This window comes from Scomber japonicus, chromosome 23 (assembly GCF_027409825.1).
Source record: "Scomber japonicus isolate fScoJap1 chromosome 23, fScoJap1.pri, whole genome shotgun sequence".
Lineage (NCBI taxonomy): Eukaryota > Metazoa > Chordata > Actinopteri > Scombriformes > Scombridae > Scomber > Scomber japonicus.
The window spans coordinates 945,563-970,000 of NC_070600.1; positions in this window are offsets into that span (position 1 = coordinate 945,563).

The window sequence follows — 24,438 nt, forward strand, 5'->3', positions numbered from 1 at the left end:
CTCCCTGAGGCCTAGGGCCGTGGTCCACCATGCAAGTGCTGGAAGGCAAATTGCAGACACCAGGATAGCCCTCAGGCCATCCTCGTGGGGGCACACTTTGTGCCTGGCAAGCCAACGCTGCAGCGGCCGCATGTGAAGCAACCCCAGGGGCACTACCTGGGACGCCGCCGCCATGAGGCCCAACAGCCTCCGGCCACACTTCACTAAGATGTGCTTGCCCACAGTCAACTGTGACAAGCTGTCCATCAGCACTGCTGTCCTCTTCAAGGAGAGGACAGCTCTCATTAAGGTCGAATCCAGAACCAAACCCAGATACTCCACCCTCCTGGATGGAACAAGGCAACTCTTCTCCCTGTTCAAGGCCAGCCCCAGGTTCTTGAGGTGGTTCAACACCGCCAAGGTGTCGAGCTGGGCCTGACGCTCTGACGGGGAGCACACCAGCCAATCGTCCAGGTAATTCAAAATATGAATACCCTGGCGACGGAGAGGGGCCAGCGTTGCCTCCATGCACTTTGTGAAGGTGCGCGGAGACAAGGACAGGCCGAACGGGAGGACGGCGTACTCGTATGCGGTGCCTTGAAAGAAGAAACGGAGGTACTTCCTGTGACCTCTGTGAATAGGAATGTGGAAGTACGCATCGCGCAGATCCACTGTAGTGAACCAGTCTCCCTGCCTTATAGCTGACAGAAGGCGTGACAGACGGAGCATACGGAAGGGCAGGCGTTTCAGGAAGCCATTGAACCCCTTCAGGTTCAAGATAGGACGGAGGCCACCGTCCTTTTTCGGAACCAAGAAGTAGGTTGAATAAAACCCTTGGTGCAGCTCGCCACTGGGGACGGGTGCCCCCTTCTTCAGAAGGGCCGAAACCTCTGTCACAAGGGACTGACAATCTGCCCTGTTGCTGAGGAGGGTAGGAACAATGCCGGGAAACGGCGGTGGTCTGGTTCTGAACTGGAGTCTGTATCCTGACTCCAGTGTATTTAGTACCCAAGGGCACCGAGTACACTGGCGCCAGTGAGCAAGGTGCTGAGGAGTGAAGCGTGAAGCCGGAGGCTGACAACCGTCAGCGCCGGCCACCAGCTGACCCCAGTCTGGCACCCCCACGACCAGAGTTTCCACTGCGGTCATAGCGAAAGGAACGCTGGCGACCGGACTGGGAACCCCTGGGCGGCAGGCTGCTGCGCCCTGGGGGCCGTAGAGCTGCCTTGAAAGGACCCACGACCCCAACGCAAGCGTGAGGCCAGCACATCCCTCACAGAGCGCGTCAGCTCCCTTGCCCTACGAGACTGCTCCAAGGTTGCCTCACAGGGTGGACCAAAGACCTCTCCTGGCACCACTGGAGCTGCCAGCACAGCAATGCAATCCTGGTCGGACAGATTGGATTGTGACAGCCAGACTTGGCGGCGTGCCTGGACCATGGAGGCCATTGATTGGCCAAGGGCTTGGGCATGCGCACTCGTGCCCCGCAGCAACATGTCCGCCACACGGAGCATCTCCGTCATCTCATCACTCAGGGCTGCTGAAGCCAAATCCTGCAGCAGACCCTCCAAATAAAGCAGTAACAAAGAATTGGTGCATGCCAGCCTGGCCGCTAACGCTGAGGCATGATAAGCTCTGCGGAGCTGGTTATCAGTGGCCCTGCAGCGCCTGTTAGGGTGATTTGCATCCCTGCCAGCCCTTGCCACAGCTCCTGCCAACATAGCAAAGGTGGCCCCAACTCGGGGGGCTGTGGCCACCCCATGTGTTTCAGCCCCTGCAATGTTAGCCAGCTGGGTTCTCGGAAGGGCTGCAGAACTAGGAGCCCCCCAAGAGGACTGCAGCTCAGACATAAAATCAGGAAGGACAGGGAGCCCGACTGACCTGCGTCGCCGTGAGCCCCTGTCAAACACTGAAGCAGCTGGAGGCGGAGCTTGGCAGACCAGCTGTGCACGTGCTGCCGCCCTTGTAATCACAGCCCTATCAGAAGGGTCCATTGGCTCAGGCTCTGAAGCCTGTGAAGAGCCATCCCCAAAATCTAAGAGCGACTGGACATCCTCCTCGAACTGGGGGTTGTGCAGACCCTCCAAACTGTCAGAGGCTGCGATAGAAAGCACATCTGGATCTTTATCCCAGACATCAGGAGGTGGCCTGCCCATGCCAGGCCGCCCTGCAGGACGCTGAGCATGAACAAGCCCCTGCAGGGTATTCTGCATAGCCTCCACCTGCAGCTGCAGCTGTTCAATCTCCGCCTCCGAACGCTTCCTCTTCCGCGTGCGCCGCTGACCGGCGAGCGGCCGATCACGCGCCTCTGTGTCTGGCTCATTCTCCGCCCGCAGACCAGCCTGGCCCAGGGCAATGGCTGGAGAGGGAAAAACCTCGCAGTCGCCGTCCTGTGACATGGTCTGGCAAGCCAAGACTGCCACTCGGACGTAGCGGAAAGACACAGGCGACAGGTGTGGATAAAAAGCCTCAGGTAGCGTACAACCTCCCGGCCGCAGCGGCTCCTCTCAGCTCCAAAAGCAATCAGTACTCAGTCAGTACAGGCAGTACTCACCTGGCCGAAGACCACAACAGTAACCCAGCCACGTGAGGTAGCGTTTTCCCTCACAGGAAAAGAGGCTCCCCGCAGGGCCACACTATTCCAGACAAAAACTCCAAAGATCCGCACACTCTTCCTTACTGCGAGCAACAAGCCGTTCCTGCAGGAAGAAGGCAGATAAGTACGTATATTGATAAGCCACATAAAATGTCTCAGTCTGAACAAATACTCACGCACTCCAGGAGGAGAAAAAGAGAGTGAGCAGGTGATCGCACAGCTGTATTAATAGGCTCTGATTGCGCCCGCTGGGCGGAGGTGTTAATTTGCTACATTGTCTCCTAAAACAGCTCACCCTCGGAGAGAGTGACCCATACGGTGGCGTGTTGACCGGATATGAAATAGAACTACAATACAACACAACACATCCTACTGATATGTTACTGCAGCTCTTTCTCCTAGCACATCATATCACATGAACCCTCTGCTATGGCCTGGGTATCATATGACATTGCTCATGATGAAATATTCAGTTTCTATTGATTGTGTGGAGGATGGAGGAAGAACAGGGATTTTGGAAGCAGTACAGGGAAAGGGAGGAGGATTTTTATGTCTGAATTTTATTTTCTCTTCGGAGGAGATAATTGCCCATGTGGGATTCCTTGTGTCACCAGAATAAAAGCTTGTTTTGCCCTCTTTGTTTGTGTGTGTGTGTGTACATGTGTGTTTGCATGTGCATCCACGCAGCACCGCTCTCCTGACTACATGCCAAGTGTTTACAAGTGCACATCGTAGCGTATCCATTGTCATGGTAATTGGAACATAATAACTCACCAGCTGTTCCGTGTTTCTACGACCAGAATATCAAACAGAGCTGCACTGTTTGTTTGTTGTGGGAGATTTTTACAAGTCAGTGCATTGACTCCGGTGCAGGACAGGACAGCGTATTGACTTTAACCTGAGCCTCTGAGGATGTGGCTACAACTGGAAGCGGCTGTGATCACCTGTTATTGACTGGACGTGAAGTGCAGGATGCAGCTCCCAGCGGGAAACACAACTTTATCAGTCGATGGAATCATTGTCTGCTTTTGTTTTTCCACCTCTGTAATCAATACTGAAAGTTTAGGCTAAGGACAAGCAACCCTGGTTTCTATGTTGATTCTAACTATTAAACATCCAACAGTTTTTTCTCCCTTTCTAAAGCAAAAATCAGTTTTTAAATGATGGTTTGAACCCTTTGAAATGGAATGAACCTGTTTCATAGTAGACATTTTGACTAGTCAAACACAGGTGCACAAATAGTAATTACTGCAGTGGAATAGCTGTTGGAACATAGACCTTATTAATTTCATTAATCTTCAATCTGTGTTTTTCCTGCTATGACAAGTTGACGGGGAAACTAACTGAATGTAAAGTTAGTTTAAAAATGTAAAAGCATAGAGACAGTGTTTGATGAAAGCATACATTGATGAATTGCTGCATCACACACTAAAATTCATGACATTTTTTTCAGTGTTATTTTCTTGTGAAACCATTTTTCAACTTGCTTCCAATTCCTGCTCTATGTTCATATAACAACCATTATTAACATGACTATTAGGCTAAAGCTTCATATCTTAAAGTAAAGTAACACACTGCTTCAAAACGCTACAGCACAGACAGTCAATACCTGCAGCATAATGAAATCCCTCATATTTTGCAACAAATACTCTTGTCGATATTTGACTGCAATGATTACACATATTTAACTCATAAGAACCCAGATTTGATCAGATCAGAGGCCTGTACTATGAAGCTGGATTAACATACCCAGGATATCTCTCCGTTACCTGGGTTGACTTACCCAGACATTCACAATCCTGATAAGTGGTACTACGTAGCTGGTTATCAACTCGGTAAATCAACCCAGGGTTTTCCAATCTGGATCACTGCGCTCACAAACATGGAGAAACTCTGCAGAGCAGCCTACCATGGAGGAGCAGACAATTATTCTTCAAAAATACACTCAGTGAGTCCATGTTAACACTGGGTTGCTTATAAAACACAATTATCCAATATAGCATTTACTGTGGGAGGAAGTAGCCTAGGCTAACATGGATTTTCTCTACAGTTGATAGTGAGACTCTAACCCTCACACTGCTGCCCCCACCCACACAAACTCTGTCCTGTACAGAGGTAAACAGTAAAATAACAGTCAAATCAATCTGTCATATATTTCAGCTGTGGTTAGTAACAATACATAAGTAGCCCACTCAGGTGGAGGCCATTAATGAAAAGACACTGTCTGTGTGCTCAGACAGACAAATTCAAGCACTTTTCAGACCTTGAAAACACAATATTAAAAGGATTTCAAGCACCTTAATGAAACGTGTGCTCTTTTTCAGGAACGGGAGAAAAGGAACTGAAATGGTAATACAAAAAAACATCCGGGGGGGGGGGCAGTTGAACCGGGCTTTAATGATCCCAAATGTCATCTCTATCCTGACCCTGGTTTATAGCCCCTGTTGACTAACAGCACTCCACTGAACTGCCCTAAAGATAAAAACGGCCTTGATAAGTACCACAAAATACATTTTATGAACATGATTAAAATGTTAGATGTACAGTTGTCATACCCTGCTTAGGTTTATGGGACAGTGCAGACTCCCTGAAGATCCAGGATTCATGTACGGACCCTGGCCACGAGGCTGGTGGTCATCATCTGATGGTCACATGTCATCTGACAGAAGCATTTCATTCAATTAGTCAATGTGCAGTAGAAAAGACTTGAATATAGTTCAACAGTGTTGTGTGGGCCTCTTTGTATATGTGGACTGTTTAATTATAATTTGAAATGATTATGATATAAATAATGGAAATTGAGACGACATATTATTGATAATTAACTGATAACTAACTGAACGTGAAATGTTTGTGCATTGCAAATAGTTCTGTATTATGTGAACTACCTGACTGTTGAGGCTGTGAAAGTTTTTCCTATTTACGTAATCCGCCTCATTGTCCCCCAGACTTGCACAGATGATGATGTGTGTGCAATCTATGGCACCTATTACCCCAGAGAACCCTGAGAAAGGGACACACTGCATTCAGTATACAGCTGAGTAAGCCTACATCATAAGGTGTACATTATGTGTATTTTACATGGCCTATATTATCTTACCTGCTATCACATAAAACCCCTCTTTGATAGAATGTATGGGCAGGTAGCCGGGGAAAACCACAAATACATCCAGTAGCTCAGTCAGGGTCCTTGCCACTTGACGGATAGCGGCTCAACATGTTTTTGCTGAGGTTTTCAGTGTCACCAACAGCGTGCATATAAGTACCTATGAATGAATATATGAATGAATTTCGTGTCTCATCTTACGACCCATCCCACGTGGGATTATGAGACACCATAAGCATAATTACAAGAATTACAAAAAATAAATTTGATTAGCCTACCTGTGGCAAAAAACGGTACGGTGAGTGACCAACTGCGATGTGTTACATTTGCAACATATGGCTCCATTAGTTGACAAATGAAATGTAGTGCAGTCCATCTCATGATGTGCCTTTCGTACAGAATCGTGGAAATCAAAAGCATTACATCTATCCCTAAAAACTCTCTCTCCTAAGCGCTCCTCTCATGGAGCCACCCATGTGATTGTCAGGCAATTAGATGAAATAAATCCATTTATAATTTCTGATTTAAAAAAAAAACTACTTTTTTTTTAATGGGTCAAATTTTGTTAACTGCAGCGTGAGGTATGAATAACTTTTTATTTCATTGTAAATGAGTGAAGGTCTCCCTCCATTCAAAAATGTGTTTTTCTTCTTGTCAATGGTTAAGATTAAAAGTGGATAACATTAGCTTTAGTTAAAGCTCATATAGAAGTAGACCTTGATGATCAAAAAGACAGAAAAGACTGTTACCTTTGATGCTCACTGTGCAGTCTGCTCTGCCCTTATAAATCCTGCACGCTCTGCCCTGACTTTGGCATCTGCTTCCTGAGCCGTCGCTTGATTCCCAAAGGCAAGAGTTTGAAATCTTGGGTTGAGTATGGTTGCAGTTGCCAAGATCCAAATGTTTTCCACACTGCACCTGGTTTGAAAAGAGTGCAGCAGATTTAACCCATATTATATTAATGATATCATATTGGTGTCATCTTTGAAGCTGAGACAGAGTCTCAGGTAAGGTATGGTATCTTTATTGATTTCCCCAGGAGAAATTAAAAATTGGCACAATAGTAGCCTCATAATGGTGAAAATTATAAAAATAAAAATACAAACTATACAATAAACAAATGTTTCTCAATGTCCTGAATTAGTTTGTGTGGTAATTTCACTTTGGCTTTGGTGCTTCTTTTTCACTTTTGACAGATAGAGCAGATGTTTGCTCCAGTTACTTTTTTTTACTACAAGATTTAAACTGTGATAAGACACTGAACTTTGTTTCTGATCCCACATTCATTAAGGAGATACTCTTTAGCTTATTTTATGCTGTATCTTAGTTTCTTACACCAAGCAGAGTATATGACAGCTTTAGCTCCTCATTAATGTAATAGCAAGTGACCCCAAGGTAGGCATCCATATTCATGAAGGTCTGCCGTCAGACTTGGAGTTCCACCATGACCTGCAATTTGACCTCTTCATATTTTTTTCTGATCAAAGTCTTCAGTGCTTGTCTTTTTGGCAGCACATATGAGGTCAAGCTTGTTTATTAAGTCTTTGATACCTTTATCCTCTGCAGAGAAGCATCTAGAACAATCATTTTAACCAAAGTCTCATCCAATTCAGCTCGCTGTCCTTTAAAAAGAACAATTATAGGGAAAAAACTGCAATCAGACCTTTAAAATTCCATATTTAATAATCTGTATGACTCAGACAAATTACATGGTAATGGTTAATACAGGCTGTGACAGGTTGATCTATTTTTGAGAATTCTCATTTGTTTTTTTCGTTTAGTTCCTCCCCTGGCATTTAAGATAGTCTATCTTTTACTCACCATGTATTGTTTGCATCAAACCAAGACACAAGGATGAAACTTTTTACAGTCACCACACATTTTCTCACTGAATGATCACAAACACAAATGACATAAGCCAACAATGGCATAAGGAAACTATATTTTATATTCAATTATTTTTTACACCAAGTCCAATAAATCAACAGAAAAATATAAGTCCTCAACAAATTTTCTTCCTCAGTTCAATTTCTCTTCAATTTGTGATCCTGGACTAAGATCTGGGTCGTCACATGGCCTACCATGCTGAGTAAGCTCCACCAGCATCAGCAGCAGCAGGAGCAGGAGCAGCTGTGTTGGATGTAGTTTGAGCATAGACGTTGCAGCACTGAGGATGTATTATTGCTGAAGGCTGGCTCTTGGGTGCTGATCAAACACTTGACCTTTTTAGGACTAATAAAGTCAAAGTACTCCCACGCATATGATCTGGCTCTTTTTTTTTGCTGGTGCTGCCTCAGTTCTCCTGTTTTCTACCTCCTCTACACACACACACACACACACACACACACACACACACACACACACACACACACACACACACACACACACACACACACACACACACACACACACACACACACACACACACACACACACACACACACACACACACACACACACACACACATTTTTTTTATCATAGCCACTTGTAAAGGTTTTCTTTTTCTTAGTTTCCTGACATTTTTCTGTCCACCATGGGGCTGAAAAAAGTCGAACAAGAGGAGGATTCCTACTCACTGTCTATGATCCATGAGCTGCTTGATCAGCTGAAATATGTTTCAAAGACTTGGTTTGAGCAACAAGAAAGAAACCCCAAGACCTTTGTTCAATTATTAATGGACTCTGCTAACCAAAGGATGGACATTATCATGAAAGATGTACTGTGCATTAAGATCAGTTTCCAATCCTCACAAAAGGATGTAGATTTCAACAAACGTTTCGGACCACGCCACTGTGATGGTTCGGCGTAATTTCGACCCAGAGTCATATGCCACATTACGTCTATCTGAATACTGCCTCAGCCCTTTTTTTTCCATTTAGTCGCAAATTAGTGGAGTTAGAGCCATCCACTAATGGAACCAACAGTGTATCTGGTAAATGACCCCACTAATAATGCCTGGATTGTTATCAAACTTCTACAGTAGTACAAATAGGAACTTTACTCATAAATCCATGCATTGAAAAGTTTGTAAGTACACCAGGAGTTTATTAAAATAAACACTTACCTGATGACTTTTACCCTGCTGCTACTGCTAAAGCTGTTAACATTGTTGAAATACCGCGTGTTCGCGTGAGATCCCGCACAGAGCACATCAAACATGAAGATGAGTGACTCAATTTCTAAGGTTCTCTGTGCAGGATCTCGCACGACCACACGCCTGTACTAAGCCATTCGTCTGATGGCTCTAACTCCACTAATTTGCAACCAAATGAAAAAAAGGGCTGAGGTGTTGTTTAGATAGATGTCATGGTGCATATGACGCTAGGTCAAAAATACGCCGAACCATCACTTTAAGTGCACTTTAAGTGAGTTTGCATCTGTCCTTGCTTCTTTTGACAAACATTTTGGAATAAGAGTATGAAGATTGTACAATGTGAGACAAACAAATGGAGCAGCCAAAACATGATGTTACAATAAATTCTAAAAAATTGTATGTTAAAGACAAAACTTCATTTTCTGTCTACTAGAAATCAAAAACTAAAATTCTATATATAGTGACATGATCCTGATCCAAATTTTTAACCTTTTGGCAGAGACAACCCTTGATTAATGCAATATTTGGATCCTACTTTCATCAATTGAGGGCCTCAGCTGTCCGTCCTTCAGAGCCATGCGTACCCACGCCAAATGGAAGATCTCAGAGAGCGTTTCTGGGCCTGGCGGGCTGCTGTGAGGATGATCCTGGTCAGCTGGCCTTCTGTCAGACTGCCTGGTCCGGTGGTTGTCTGCCTGCAGACTTTGTCCCTCTTGGTTATGATGAGTCGTAGGGTTTACAGACATTTATCTGCCTCACTGGAGAGGGCTTGTGTGTCAGCCAATCAAATTCACCACAAATACAGATTAAAAAATGCTGCCCCTCCTCCTCCCTCTATGATCCTGGTGTTGAGGGTCCTGCTGCATCTTTATCTGTTGCTATAGTTAGTGGTGAATGTGGAAGAGTTGAACCTGCTGCCCCTCCTCCTGTGCGGGATTGTAGTCCTAGAGGTGTCACCTGTTGCCACTCAGGAGTACTGCTGTCAAACATCAACCATATTCTGCCAAGAGACCTTGACCAGACCCTATTAGTCCAAACTATAGTGATTCATTTTAGAGTGAACAATATAAAGCTGCAACAATCACAACTATTGAAAAGATATATATTTTCCTTGTTTGAGACACTCAAGAAATCTGATTAAGACATTAAGTTATTTTTTTTCAAATATTTCAACGCTGCTACATCAACAATTTTAATGTATTTTTTAATAGATCCACACTTTTGAGACGAGATGGCACTCGTCTGGTTCAAAGTTATCTACAACTATGTGCGAAATGGTAGGTGCTGATATAGGAGCTGTCAATCAAGAAGCCTCCTCTCACTGGATGATGCCTCCAGGTAGGTAAGTAAATTTTATATGCCCCATATTGTTTCAGCAACATGGGCCCCTTGTGTGAATTCACGCAGGCGGGCCCCACCTCAGAACTTGGGATCCATATAGCAGCCCAAATTTAATTCAACTCACATGCTTTCCAATCCAGACATTGCCTGAGTTTGATGCATTTAAATATCAGAAGTCTGTGTAATCAATTTAAATGCGGTCACATGAGAATTCTTGTATCACAGACTGACCCTGATATCCTGGTTGTGACAGAATCCTGGTTTATACAGGGTAGACCTGATTCTGAGGTTCTTATACAGTATAACTACAACTTGTATGGAATAGACAGCGTTGAAAGAGAGGGTGGCATGGCTGTATACGTCAATGCATGTTTATCTGTCACTGTACCCCATTCTTTTTCTTTTCTCTGAAGGTTTACTGATCTAGTAATAATCAGTGTGGTGAGGTTAAACAAACCAACCTCAGTTGTCTCTAGTGCAACTATTACATTAAGAAACTTACTTGCTCGGTACAGTAAGATACTGAGTCTAGATGACTAACCTAAATTGGTTGGCAGTGGCGTGCACAGAGTTTTTGAAGGGCAGGGGCGAAAAGAAAAAAAGGGCACATACAGCACATTCTCGCCACTTTAGCACACGTTTTTCAACAATTGGGCCGTCGCCGCCCCCCCCCCCCCCCCCCCCCCCCAGCAAGTGACCTTGCTGAGAGTAACATACATCACACATCTGAAATACCAAATGTACAATTGGCATTGGAATATTTGTACTTGCCAACATTAATAAACATGGACCTTTTAAAACAGCTTTGGGTTAAAGATAGATCAAGCTGCTGGTTCTCCACAAAATCATTGATGTCCATTGGCTGACTTTGAGACAACTCAAATAAATTCATGTCCTTGAGAAAAGTAAAATACCAATTACATATTTTCTAGCTCCTTTGTTGGAAAGGAGTAAAATAAGTCACATATTTCATTTTATATTTAATGAATGCTTAATAAGACATCAGATTTGCCATGCTTTCAACACACATTTTGCTGCTGCTGGGAAATTGTTTGATATGGTGTAAGATCTGTTCTTAATAGTAAGCCTTTGGCTCATGTGTCCTCTTTAAACCGTACCTCTCAGTTCACCCCAAAGGCCTTCACTTCCTCTGTTGTTAAGGAGGCACTTCAAGCTATCGATTGCAGGAAAGCATCTAGGGAGGATAAACTAGACCCTTATTTTTTAAATTTCTATGCCCCATTATTGCTGAACAAATTAATATCTCTTTAATCTTTCTATCTCTGCTAGAGTCATCCCCCAGGTCTAGAAATTTGCACATGTAGTCCCATTGTAGAAGGGTGGTGATAAAATGTTTTTTTTAATAACTACTGCTCGATTTCCAAACTGTCCAGTTAATAATCGGCTCAAATCACACTGTCTTAAATCCACACCGATCTGGAATGGAACCCAATGGGGTTCCCCCCAATGCTCATCAGCTTCTCCTGGGGGATCCCAAGGCGCTTCCAGGCCAGGAGAGCATGTTCTGGGGTCTACCCCGGGGTCATGCCTGGAACACCTCTAAAAAGGTGACCAGGTGCCCAAACCATCTCAGCTGGCTCCTTTCAATGCAAAAGGGGCAGCAGCTCTACTCCAAGCCTCCCCCTGGCTAGGAGTAGACTAATGTGACTTTGGGAAATGTCACTTGTCACAAGCTACAGAAATAAACTTTAATATTTGTACAGAAACCAATAAGTTAACTATGTTCAGTAGAAAGTGGCAGTTGAAGCTGTCTTGTCTGATGGTAATGTTATCTATAGACACAACACTGCCTCCACTCTTAAAACACTGGTAAGATGTTTTACTTATTAGTGGTAGTTTTCTACTCATCATTGCATCTTGAAAAACTTGGGTTGGCATCTCTAACAGCACGATGTGACAGGCATTGGTTTCCATTTATTTATAAAACCCTTAATGGGAACTTGTCACTGCATACATCTATTAAATTGGTCCTACAGTCATTATTTGACTTTCGACTGCTTTTAGTTTTACTGCTGCACACACTTGGAACATTTCACATCATAGTTTAACTTTATATATTTGTATGCAACCATGGTTTTATGTGACGGGGTCAGTTTAATGTTTTGTTTTGCTGTGATTTAATTATGTTTTGTTGAAATTTCACATGGTGATCCTTTTTTCGAGCTGACCTTGAACGTCCCACAGCCGACAGACAATCAGCGCAACAAGCCACAGCTGGCAGCTTGCACAGGTATGAGCCTTTTTATTTCAGGCAGAGATGAGCCAGAGACGAAGAAAGGCCAGGGAGAAGGCCAGAGACGGAGGAGATGAGGAACCAGCCGGTGAACCAGCATGCCACCAGGAACCTACCATCGCAGAAAGATCCTCCTACCTGAAGTGCAGCGGCCCGTGTCTGTCGGCGTAACTACTCCAGCCTGGGTGAATGACTTTCAGTTATCACCCAGGATAAGTGTGAGTGTTAATTCGCAAATCTAAAATGCAGACACTGAGAAGGCCGGCTGTAGGGCCAGGCAGAGGAGGGAGAGAGGGCGTAGACTGGTGTGTCGATAGAAGGCTGGCGGTTGTGTTTTACGTCTACAGGTGGAGTACCGGACCGAGAGAACAAGTGGATCCAGAGAAGGCGGCATCCAGTCTGGAGAAGGATTCCTCCAGGATGGTCCGGATCCAGGAAAAGACTTTGGACTATGTTTTATAATAAATCCTGGTGAACTTTCTATTTTTATGTGTTTTTTTAACTCTGCTCCGTCCTGATTAAAAAAGAACCTGTAGGCCTATTTGTAATTATGGAGTCCTAAGCTCCTCAACTTAGGTGGCGTTGTTGGCAACATTTTAAACTAAATTATTGTTTTGGCTTTTAACCCAAACAAACCACGTGACATTTACATTTACCTATATGTATAATACAATCTTGTAATGGGTGTGGAGGGGTAGGACCCACATGCAGCACAAAGCCAGGGAGCAGATGGAAATGATCTTTATTGAATACAGTCAGCAAGGTAACTGAACAGGTATAGGCAGAATGCGTAGGAGGAAAGGCTGGGCTCAGGGTCACTGATGACAGAGTAGGCAGCAGGTAAGATAATGCCAGTAGCACTCACAGAGATGAAGAGGTTGACCAGGTTCTCCTGACCGGACTGAAGCTGGAGGATGCCACACAGCCACAGGCAGACAGGAACAAGCGAAGGCAAAGTTGTGTTTACCGGAGCAGCGATGAGAAGAGGTGGAGGGTTAGGGTTAGTAAGTGCTGGAAAGTCTGAAGAAGTCAAAGAACAAACTAGCAAGGAGTGAATGGACAACAAGAGTGTATACTGGCTTGATTACAGATGGGTTGCAGCTGAGTGCCCGGGTGAACAGGGTTAACTGATGAGGTGGGTGTGGCTGACTGGCAGGAGTGGTGCAGAGGTGGGATGAGTGGAAATTTACCAGAGTTGCAGGAAAATAAGAGCAGAACTGTGACACAAACTACTCTGCTCTTGGGTTGTTTTAACTGATGCTAAAGGGTGCCTTCTGCATTTGCATGAGATGCCAGAGAGGCTTTACGAAGCATCAGTATTTGACTACATGGGATGAGAACATGTTGTGGTATCTGTCTGTCTTTCTCTGATGCATCACTCTAGTGGAGTAAGATGACCCCAGGCTCTGTGTGTGTGTGTGTGTGTGTGCGCTCAGGAGGAGAAGCTGTCACTTTTGGACAACCTAAATTTCTAGGCCCTGCTCTCTCAGCAGCAGGTCATAGAGCTAATTTTAGAGCTGCATTTGTCAGTGTCATGACCACACATGCGCGCGTACTTGTTGGTATAGGTATTTTATTGAGGACATTCATTCCCTAGCCCCTAAACTCAAGCCTCAAACAGTCCATTGAATGTGTCAAAAAGTGAGGACTGGCCAACATGTCCTCACTTCCCAGGTATAAAACTCAAATTGATTCTCCTAATGCAATACAAGCACACACACACACACACACACAGCTGATGGTACTGCAACATTGCACTGAACTGGACTGAATGAAAATGACTTTACAAATCAAGGAAAAGACAAAAAGGCAAAGAAGTGGGAGGGGAGAAACTAAACCATCTGTGAGGAGCAGTGAAGGAGCTTTGTAAGTCACTGTATCCCAGGAGAAGAAAAGGAAGGATGAGATATATATATATATATATATATATATATATATATATATATATATATATGTATATATATATATATATATATATATATATGTATATATATATATATATATATATATATATATATGTATATATATATGTATATATATATATATATATATATATATATATATATATATATATATATGTATAAAAAAATATTTTTTCTTCTTTTAATCATAGCAGCAGCATTCGTGCAGGTTGTGAAGCGATGCCAGGCCCAGGGGGAGCTGTAGAGGTGTTGTCATACCTGTGCTGTTTTGGAAATGTGTCACCATAGCACAGTGGAGACTTCAGCAGCAGAGACAGGACATACGCAGAGAACATAATGTGAGTGACACGAATCCTAAATACGATAACAATACAAGTAGGTGCAAATGTTGTAAAGACATCAAATCAGGTGACAGAAATGATCAGTTCCTGCTGACAGATACGATTCAGAGAAGGAAAGAAAAAACCTGTTTGGACATTTGGGAGCCTCAGATGGAAGTGATCATTCTGGGAATTTTGCATGTTTCAGCCAATTAAATAAAAAATGTGGGTACTATCGTTTTAATAAGAGTATAAAGTTGTGACTGTTGGCTTTATTAATAGTCTTTCATGTCCTCCAGCCAAAAGAACCAAGGTTTTTTACTGTACATGAATCCTAAATTCAAAAAATGAACAGCCATAAGCCATTAAAATAGGCATTGCTTGAGTTTGGCCACTGACTTCAACTGCCTACCTTCAAATAATCACTGAAAAGCATTTGCACTGAACTCAAATAACTACTGGATAGATTTCTCTGTGAGACATTCCTGTTCCTCTGTGGATAAGTTGTGTTTACTTTAATGATCTTCTTTTTATGGAATCATCATTAGTCAAATCTACCTGCACTTGTATACCTCCATCCTGTACACTCCTACATTGATGTGTGAGGAGCAAACTCTACTAAGTTGTATCCCCATTTATTATATGTGTCGGCTTAATATCAGTTTCTCGGCTGTTACACCATTTAATTGGATGTTTGCCATGTCATTTGGTATAGGAACTCCCCACATGATGAAACATAATAACTTAGTGATCCTTTGACTTTTCATGTAGTACCACCGTCATGTCAACAGTTTTGCTTTGACTAAATACCAAATTTACGACATTCCCATCAGTCTCAGCTGTAATTATCAAATGTTAGCATGCTAATGCGCAAAGCTAAGATGGTGAACATGACAAATATTATATTTCCTAAACATCAGCATGTTAGAGCTGTCACTGGCACTGAAGCACGGCACCGTTGAGCAGCTACAAGCTCAACAGAGCAGATTGCACCAGACAGGAAGTCAGACACTGAATCGGCATAATAAAACTTCAGTCTTTCAAAATAAAACAACCCGTGCAGCCTCCTGATCGTATTTCAGCAACAAACAGGAATAAAACAGTCAGATAAAGACTCCATCTAGCTACGTAGCATACTGACACATGAGATAAGCACAAAAATCAAAGAAAATTACCAAATCAACCAAAATTGAGCAAGTTAACAAAATTGGGCCGTTTAGTTGTGCTGCTACTACAGTAATTACTGTAGACTAAAGGCACTCGTTCGGATTTGATTGGGCTGCCGTAATTACTGTATTAACAGTGCAACTTAATTTTAAAAGGCAGCTTTCTCTCCCAGAGCATGCTCCGCCACGCTGCTGTAACACTCCCGGTGTGAGTTGATGCCGGGCAGAGGACGGAGCTAAACTGTAGCGCAGCTGTTCTGCGCCGCTGACGGACCCAGTGGAAATCCCCAGTTAGACCAGGTCAAAACTGACCCAGAACATACTGCAAGGGTGTAGAATATGAATAGTATGAGGGATTAAAATTGAAATTGACAGTTCATTCTGCAGCTGATGAAACAATCTACACACAAACTCTAGACTCAACTGTGCTGTTTTCAGATTTGTGCTGTTTCTGATAGAACACAATGTAATATGAATGTAACCAGTACCAAGTTAAATATGTCATATTCAAACAAACTGAAGAAAAGATTAACAAAGACGATCGAGTCAAATGAGTGTAACAAAAACAATCAAGCCAACATTATGCCAGAGGGTTGATTATATGAAGAACACAATGAGTGATTACAATGTGGCAACTTTTACAATTAACCTTACCTTCAATGTTAATAGATCTGTTTGTGTCTCACTCGCAAATATGCACATAAATTCACACACCAACTCATCACTATTCACTGTTAGAAAGACTTCCCACTGTAAAGTTAATAGTAGTTGATGATCAGAAAGAGATCGCCTGCTTCTAAAGTCAGAGAAGTAATTACTGTGTGCTAAAAAGCCTTTAGTGAATATAGAAGTGCACTGGTTTGTGTTATTAAGAATCAAGCTTAATAGTTAAAGACATTTTGTTATGTATTTATGAAAATGATATGGATATGATTGCATGAGTCAAACAAAGTCAAACCACTGAGGTTTATGTTATTAAAAAACATCCATTTAAATTAATATAATTTTTAAAAACAGTGATTTTCCAAAAGGAATTAATTAACCTTTGTGCAGTATAAACTAATACCATATCATTACTGTTCAAGTTTTAAGCCCTTATATATTGAGTTGTATTTTCATAGATATTAATCGAAACCAAACTGCATTAATAATGATGCTAAGTTTTGAAAATGAGCTTGACAGACAGCAGTGAATTATAGAGTATTGTGTATTTTTAGGGTCCAAGCACAGTGAACAACAGTGCAAAAGCCATTTACAATCTGTAGGAATTATTCTTGGTAAAAAACCTAATGCATTATCGACAGCCTAAACATGCTTCAAAAGTCATGAAAATTTGCACACACCTCAAACCTGGTGAGAAATTGCTATTTTATGATTTGTGGAAATGATCTTTGCAAAATGGCTCAACAGCGCCCCCTAGAAAATTAAGAAAATGGAGCACCTGGCTCCAGATTGATGTAGACAAATGAAATTCAGTATGTGTATATAAATCATGACCAGACACACAAAAAAGTCTCTTGGTCCCATTCCCTAACTCCAACAGGAAGTCGGCCATTTTGATTTGAATTAGCCATTTTGGCGCCATTTTTGCAGTTTCCATGCCGTGTATTTTAACTAACTACTAGAGATATCATCCAACTGACTTCACATTAACTCTGTATCATCTTAAGACCTTGAAGATGAAAAGTTATCGAAATCGTTCACGTCATTATATCAAATATAAGGCGAATTTCCATGTTTCAGTGTTTTGCCATGAAACAGGAAATCCTTAGAACTCCATCATACATTGTCCAATCTGCTCCAAATTTGTCACTAATGATGATGATGATGGGGGTTCCGCTCTGAACACGAGTATGTGTCAATACACTGCACCACAGCAATACTATGTAAATTAATCCATTGATGGATTGGTCTGCCCATGAGATTTGGTGACGTGATAAAAACTTTCAAAAAAGTATATCATCATTCATCCATGTCTTTAAAGTCCGTTTAAAGTAAGAATAAATATGTGTTCTGAGTTTGACATACCACAGAAAAGTGTGTTGTTAGCCACCCTGCCAAATTTGAATGATTAAAAAAAATCACCAAATATATGAAATTAGGCTTCAAAGTTGTGTAAAACTCACACAACTCCCTACCAAGTGTCACCTGTCAATCAAAGTCACCACCTTTACCAGAAACCATAGGCTGTGTTCGAAACCGCATACTACATACTTCTATACTACATACTTACATACTTCCATCCTACACACTAAAGGACCAGATAATAAGCAGACCGTTTACACTCTCGTAAACTACACGATAACCCACAATGCATTTCGTTCCTACCCAAGCTGAAATCATCAGGCTGAAGCTGATTTCATTTTAGCTCTAACTCTGTAAATATACCACTTTATCCACATTTCTAACCTTTTTAGGAAGAAAGTAAAGTAGCCCTTTAGATCCACAATGTGACGCTAATTTTTCCAAATAACACCTGTTTAAAGTTTTGTTCCTGTGAATTTGGAGTTAGCCGTAGCGAGTAACGCACTTCCGGTCATTTTCACAAAATAAAACACCTGTTGTTACGAACCCAGCTCGATGGGGAAAAGGGAAAGTAACACACACAACCCGATGGAAATGGTTGTAAAATAAAATAGGTATTTATTACAATAAATTATGACAGCATGGAAATTAATACCAAAACCAACAGAAAAGGGCTGCCAGGTGCTGATAAATCAATAACAAAATATAACAAAAAGAGGACTCCTTACAAATAAAATGGAGCTAACTGTCTCATGAATACAGAGAATAATAAACAACAAATCAAATATTGTCTACTCTAGCACTATACAAAACAGAAATACATGTGATCAGCACCCCTAAACCTAACCGAAAAACAAAGTGACAAACTAACAAAGAGAAGCTATGCTTACCCTGGCCCAAATCTGGGTAACCAAAACACATTCTAATAGAGACTACTATGGTGATTGTACTAGTGTGGTGTCTGCCTGCGTCTGGAGGGCACGCCAGGCTTTTAAAGCTGTCACTCACTGATTAGGAGAGGCGCCGCACCAATCAGCCTCATACACCAGCCTTCCAGGATCTGCCACACTGGTCCACTGTAAACCTCGGAGCGGAACACACACACAAAGAAGAAGGGGAGAAACCATGCAAAACGGCCTAGGGCCGTAACACCCGTTACCTTTTATTAAGAAAACCATAACGATAGAATTGGTGCTTTTATTTTGAAAACAGGAAGCGAACATACCCTCGCTGTAGCTAACTTGAAACCACCGTTTTTTAGGTTATGTTGCATCTTTGAGTGTGAGTAGTCAGCTCTTAACGTCAGAGTTAGTACGAGTAGTGGGAAAGTATGCGGTTTCGAACAGACCCATGGACTGTATAAAAGAAATGGACGTAACATCCCTGACATCACCCATTGGTTTATGGACTGCTGCTTGGAAGCCAATAGTTTCGAATCTAGGCAGCGCCATCTTGAAAATTTCAGGTGCATACTGGGAAAAATAAAAACACGGATTCTACTTATATGGGTATGAGGCAGGGCCATCAGCGGAGCCAACGGCGGAGTGGGGAGGTTGCGATAGGTTGCAAGGGCTGGATCTCGAGGACATTGGTCTATCAACCTGTTAATCAGGACGTAGCCACACCCTAATGCATACCCTGCTTTATAGTAAAAAATAAAATCAGGGAGGTCAAAATGTCCCAAATGAACATCATACTGCATTGAAGAAGGCTTTAAACTAGCGATTGAGACCATAAACACATTTTGAAAACGTTTACTGAGGTTAGAAATCAGAAAATGAAGAAAATGTCTGAATTCACTTTACACTGTCTTTAAAGTCAATGTGAAGCACTGCAGTGTCCATTTTGGGACAGTTTAAAACAATGCAGTGGTTTATTATTTGTGTTTTACATCATTTGCCTCTGTTGTGCAACTTTGGTGGTTCATGTCTCCACAGTAACAGTGACATCCGTTTTTTTAGGATTGTGGGTAGTGTGGTACGTCAACCAAGGATTTGGAAATATATCATGACTTCTTTAAAAAAAATGCATAAGAGTGAGTTTGGGATTTCACAGCAGCATATAATATTGATTTTACATTCTCGCGGCTAATGAGAAGTGTACATTGTGTAGTTAATGCCATTTAGGTTTGTTGTATAATCATATTTAATGTTAACCCATCCTCGCTGGAGCTCTGTCTGAAGCAGTGTGTGCCCTTGTGCTCCCCAAAGACATATTCCAAGCTAATCCAGATGCTTGTCCTCCCTGCGGCTGCCTGATGACACATATCACCTCACACAGGCACACATTTCAGGGAGCTGATGAAACATGTGAAAATGTGTTATAATAGCATATTTCTCACTGTATTTTTTTCTCCCTCTTTCAATGATTATGACACAGTGATTCATTTTTGAGCTCACACATACTGTTAAGTGAAAAAAAAGACAGATGTCAAGTGCAGAGCTGTGTGTTGGACAGAATAGAAAAACTACTTACAAGTTTGTATAATTTGAGCTTCGCCTCTAAGGGGATTTGAAGATTTGTCCTGACTGTGGTGATGGACAAAAGGTTATTTTGGTCTTTATAAATCAAAGACGATCCCTTTGAGAGCATGAATGTGCACACAGAAAATTGAAATCTGCTTATTAGATGAGGGAGCAGCAGCAGCAGTCTGTGGTATCTGCGTTTGCCTCGAGCACCAGTGTCAGGGGCAAGAACGGCACTCATGAGCCCAGTAAATGTATTTCATCATAGATTCAACTGTCCACAGTCTAACATCCACTGCTGCTTTCTTATAGACATAGCACAATTCTAAGGCATGTTATCAACAAGCTAAAACCAAAGCTGACTGTATCCCAGCCAGCATGTCCATGTGGGCCCCACAAGGGTTTAATGCTGGCTATGTGGGTACTGAGTGGGCATGGGCAACAGGGCAAATGGGCCCCACATGTGAAGCCCATGTGGGCTGGCTAAATGGGCACCATTTAAGGTCAATTCTGATCCCACTTATATCCCATATGGAAAAACATATGGAGCCTACATGGGACTGGTGTAACTCACTTAGATGGGCCCCACTTGAAACCCAGTCAGAACCCACTTGAAGCCTGAGTGGGCATGGGCTTGAACTGGGCAAATTTTGTAGGTCCCACATGTCTCCAGTAACATGTGCCCCACATGTGAAGCCCATTTAAGGTCCCTTCTGATCCCACTTCGACCCCACATTGGCAAAAAATGGGGCCCACCTAGGTCTCGTGTTACTCAAGCAATTGGGTCCCACCTGAAACCCAGTCATAACCCACTTGAAGCCCACATGGGCAAACACAGGTGTGGAGGTAGGGCCACCATCAGAACTTTGCAGCCCAAATGTAACCCTTATGGGGCCCACATGGACATGCTGGCTGGGATGTTAACTCTTTAGCTACATATTGTACAACTGAATGAATTCTTGTATATTTTCTGGCTGTAACGACTGTAAATAATCAACAGAGGGAGGTCACGATGAATGAGTGGAAGTGACATATAATCTGTCCATTTCAAATGTAATTCTATGCTTTGAAAAGCAGAGAAGAAGGAAGCTGGAGTAAAGTATTTGAGCTGTCTAAGTTTTTATATTGATATGTCTGTGCACATGTGGATTTTTTGGGCTTGATGGTTGTGCTAGAGAAAAGGTGAGAAGGTAATCAGAAACAGTAGGATTCATCTACTGTGGACCGTAAGTATCTGCTGCAAAATTTCATAAAAAAACAGTATTGATATTTTGACCTAAGGATGCTGTCACAAGAAAGCTCATATAGAGTTTGGAAAGGGAAGTTCATCCTCTAGGGAGTGTGATCGTGTTTAGTACATTTCTTGATAATCTACAAGTAGACTTTTTCAATCTTTGTAGTCATCCTTGGGTGACCGTGAATATCAACAGCAAAATTAAAAGGACAAAACTGATTTTGCACATTAAGATTAGTTTGCTCACCATTACTCTACTTAGCATTCGAAAGCAGTTGCATAATATCCTCTGTGACTCTGGAGGAGCTTTATAAAAATAACTCTGATAGTTATAGTCAGATCTGCAGGTGTGGATTTTGACATGACATCAAGACATTTAAGATGCTTTATTTTTCAGTCATCATGTCAGACATGTGAGCGAGATATAGTACTCAGGTCTCAGATACTACTTGTAAAATAAATTAAATCTAATTTAAAACAAGCTAAAAACAGGCTAAACATCATATACAAATAAAACATAGTTAAAGTGACTGGTAGTTAAAAGTGCATCACAGACGGGTAGTATAAAGTGCATTTATCGAGGCAGAGTCTGAACGGTTTAATAGTCTCACAGCATCTGGGACAAAGCTGTTTCTCAGCCTGGAGGTTTCTGCTCGGATACTGCGTAGCCTCCTGCCCGAGGGGAGAGGGACAAACAGTTCATGTGGGGTGGATGGGGTCTTTCATGATGCATCTGCTGGTGTAAATATCTGCCAGGGATGGTAGACTGCAGCCGATTATCCTCTGAGCAGAGTTGACTACCCGCTGCAGCGCTTGCTTTTCTGTCACCGTGCAGCTGCTATACCACACAGTGGTGCATGATGTTAGCACGCTCTTTACTACACACCTGTAGAAAGAGCTGAGGATGTTGGCATTCAGTCCCACCCTCTTCAGCTTCCTTAAGAAGTACAGCCGCTCGTGGGCCTTTTTAATGACGTTTGTGGTGTTATCCTGCCAAGTAAGTGAGTTAGGTGCATCCCGAAGTATTTGTATGTGTGTGTCATCTCCACAGCTGTGTCATCGATGTAGAGAGGGAGGGGTGTGTTTCCCTTCCTTCTGAAGTCCACGATCATCTCCCTGGTCTTATTGATGTTGAGGATGAGATTGTTCTCCTTGCACCACTGCCTCAGCTCATGGTGGTATTATGGCCTGGGACAGCGAGATGTTGAATATGTCGCACATCTCGCACATGGGTGTTTAGCAGGAATTAACACTTACTGCTTAGTAACTGAAAAACAAACACAGTAAAGAAGAAAAAAAGGAAATTAAATCAATTTTGTATATGAAGTCCAGTTTACTCCTTAAGACCCAAAGAAGACATTCAACTTAGTAAAAATAACCCTGTTGATGTCAGTTTTCAACTGATGGACAAGCTAAGCAAATGGATTAATATTATATATTATACTATTATATATTATAATAGTAGTAGTAGCTTTATTGTCATTATATTGAGGGTCAGAAAATATAATAACAATAACAATAAAATGACACTTAGATAGCACTTCCTGGGCCAGCATTTAAGACACTTATAAACAATTTCAGACATATATAAAACATTGATAATCTATAAAAGCAATGAAGTGCAATATGCAATATAAAAAAATACAAACAGCAGCAATGCTTTTTGTAACAATAGGCCATATTTAAACAACTGAAACTATTTAAGGAACCACCTTTATATTATTACACAAAAAATAGTTTTGATTTGTAGTCCTCCAATGAGTGAGTGTGGGTGAGTAGGATGAGGGGATTAGGCCGTGTTCATTAGTTTAACAGCTTGGGGGAAGCTGTTTTTCAGTCTTATAGTGTGTGACTGAATTGTCCTGTATCGCCTGCCAGAGGGAAGTAGTTGGAAGTGGTGGTGGCCAGGATGTGTTGGGTCACAGATGATATTTAAGGCCCTGCCCTGACAATGGGCTTGGTAAAAGTCCCCAACTCCAGGAAGCTGGATCCCAATGATGTACTGTGCCGTCTTGATGAGTCTTTGCAGAGCCCTCTGGTCATTCTTGGTGCAGCTGGTAAACCATGCTGTGATGTAGTATGTGATGATACTCTCTACAGTGCACCTGTAGAAGTTAACCAGCAGGTTCTGTGGCAGACTGGTTCTCCTCAGCTTCTGCAGGAAGATAAGATGCTGTTGTGCCTTCTCAATGATGGTTGATGTATGTGCAGCCCAGGAGAGGTCTTCAGTGATGGTTACCCCCAGAAATTTAAAACTGGAGACACTCTCCACTAGGGATCGACCGATATGGTTTTTTAAGGGCCGATACCGATTATTAGTAATCAAGGAAACCGATAACCAATATATAGAACCGATATTAATTTGCAGTAAAAATTTAAATTTTGGTGTCAAAATTTAGAATAACACACTTGGGATTAGACTGAATACAGTATACTGTTTGTTTGTTTTTGTGTGAAAATCTGTGATAAAAAGACCTTAAACTGTTGTAGAATAACACAAACTCTGATCTTGGTTGAAATGGTTCAAGCAATTGTTTTATTATATAAAAACAAAAAGTGCAGAGATCTCTTAAAGTTCAACAGGTTCAGCTCTCTTAATCTGTAGGCAACTTGCTGTACCCATATGTTGCTATGTCTTCTTTTTATTAAATAAAGGAGCTCCAGGTCATGTTCACTTGATCATTTTATTTTATTTTTTTTTGCTGTGGTGCTATTTTCATAAGCGTAATCATTTAAGCTATTTGCAAAATCGTGTCGCACTTGATGTGAGGCAGGCAGGTAGGTCCAAATGTTTTCATTGAAACTGACCATAATAAGGTTGTGATGTCTTTAAAACTTCACTATAGAGTATTTGTATTGCAACTTCGACATTTTCTGTTGCCTTGCCTTCAAACAGCACACTGCTGCATCACGGGGGAGTCCTCTCTTCTCATTG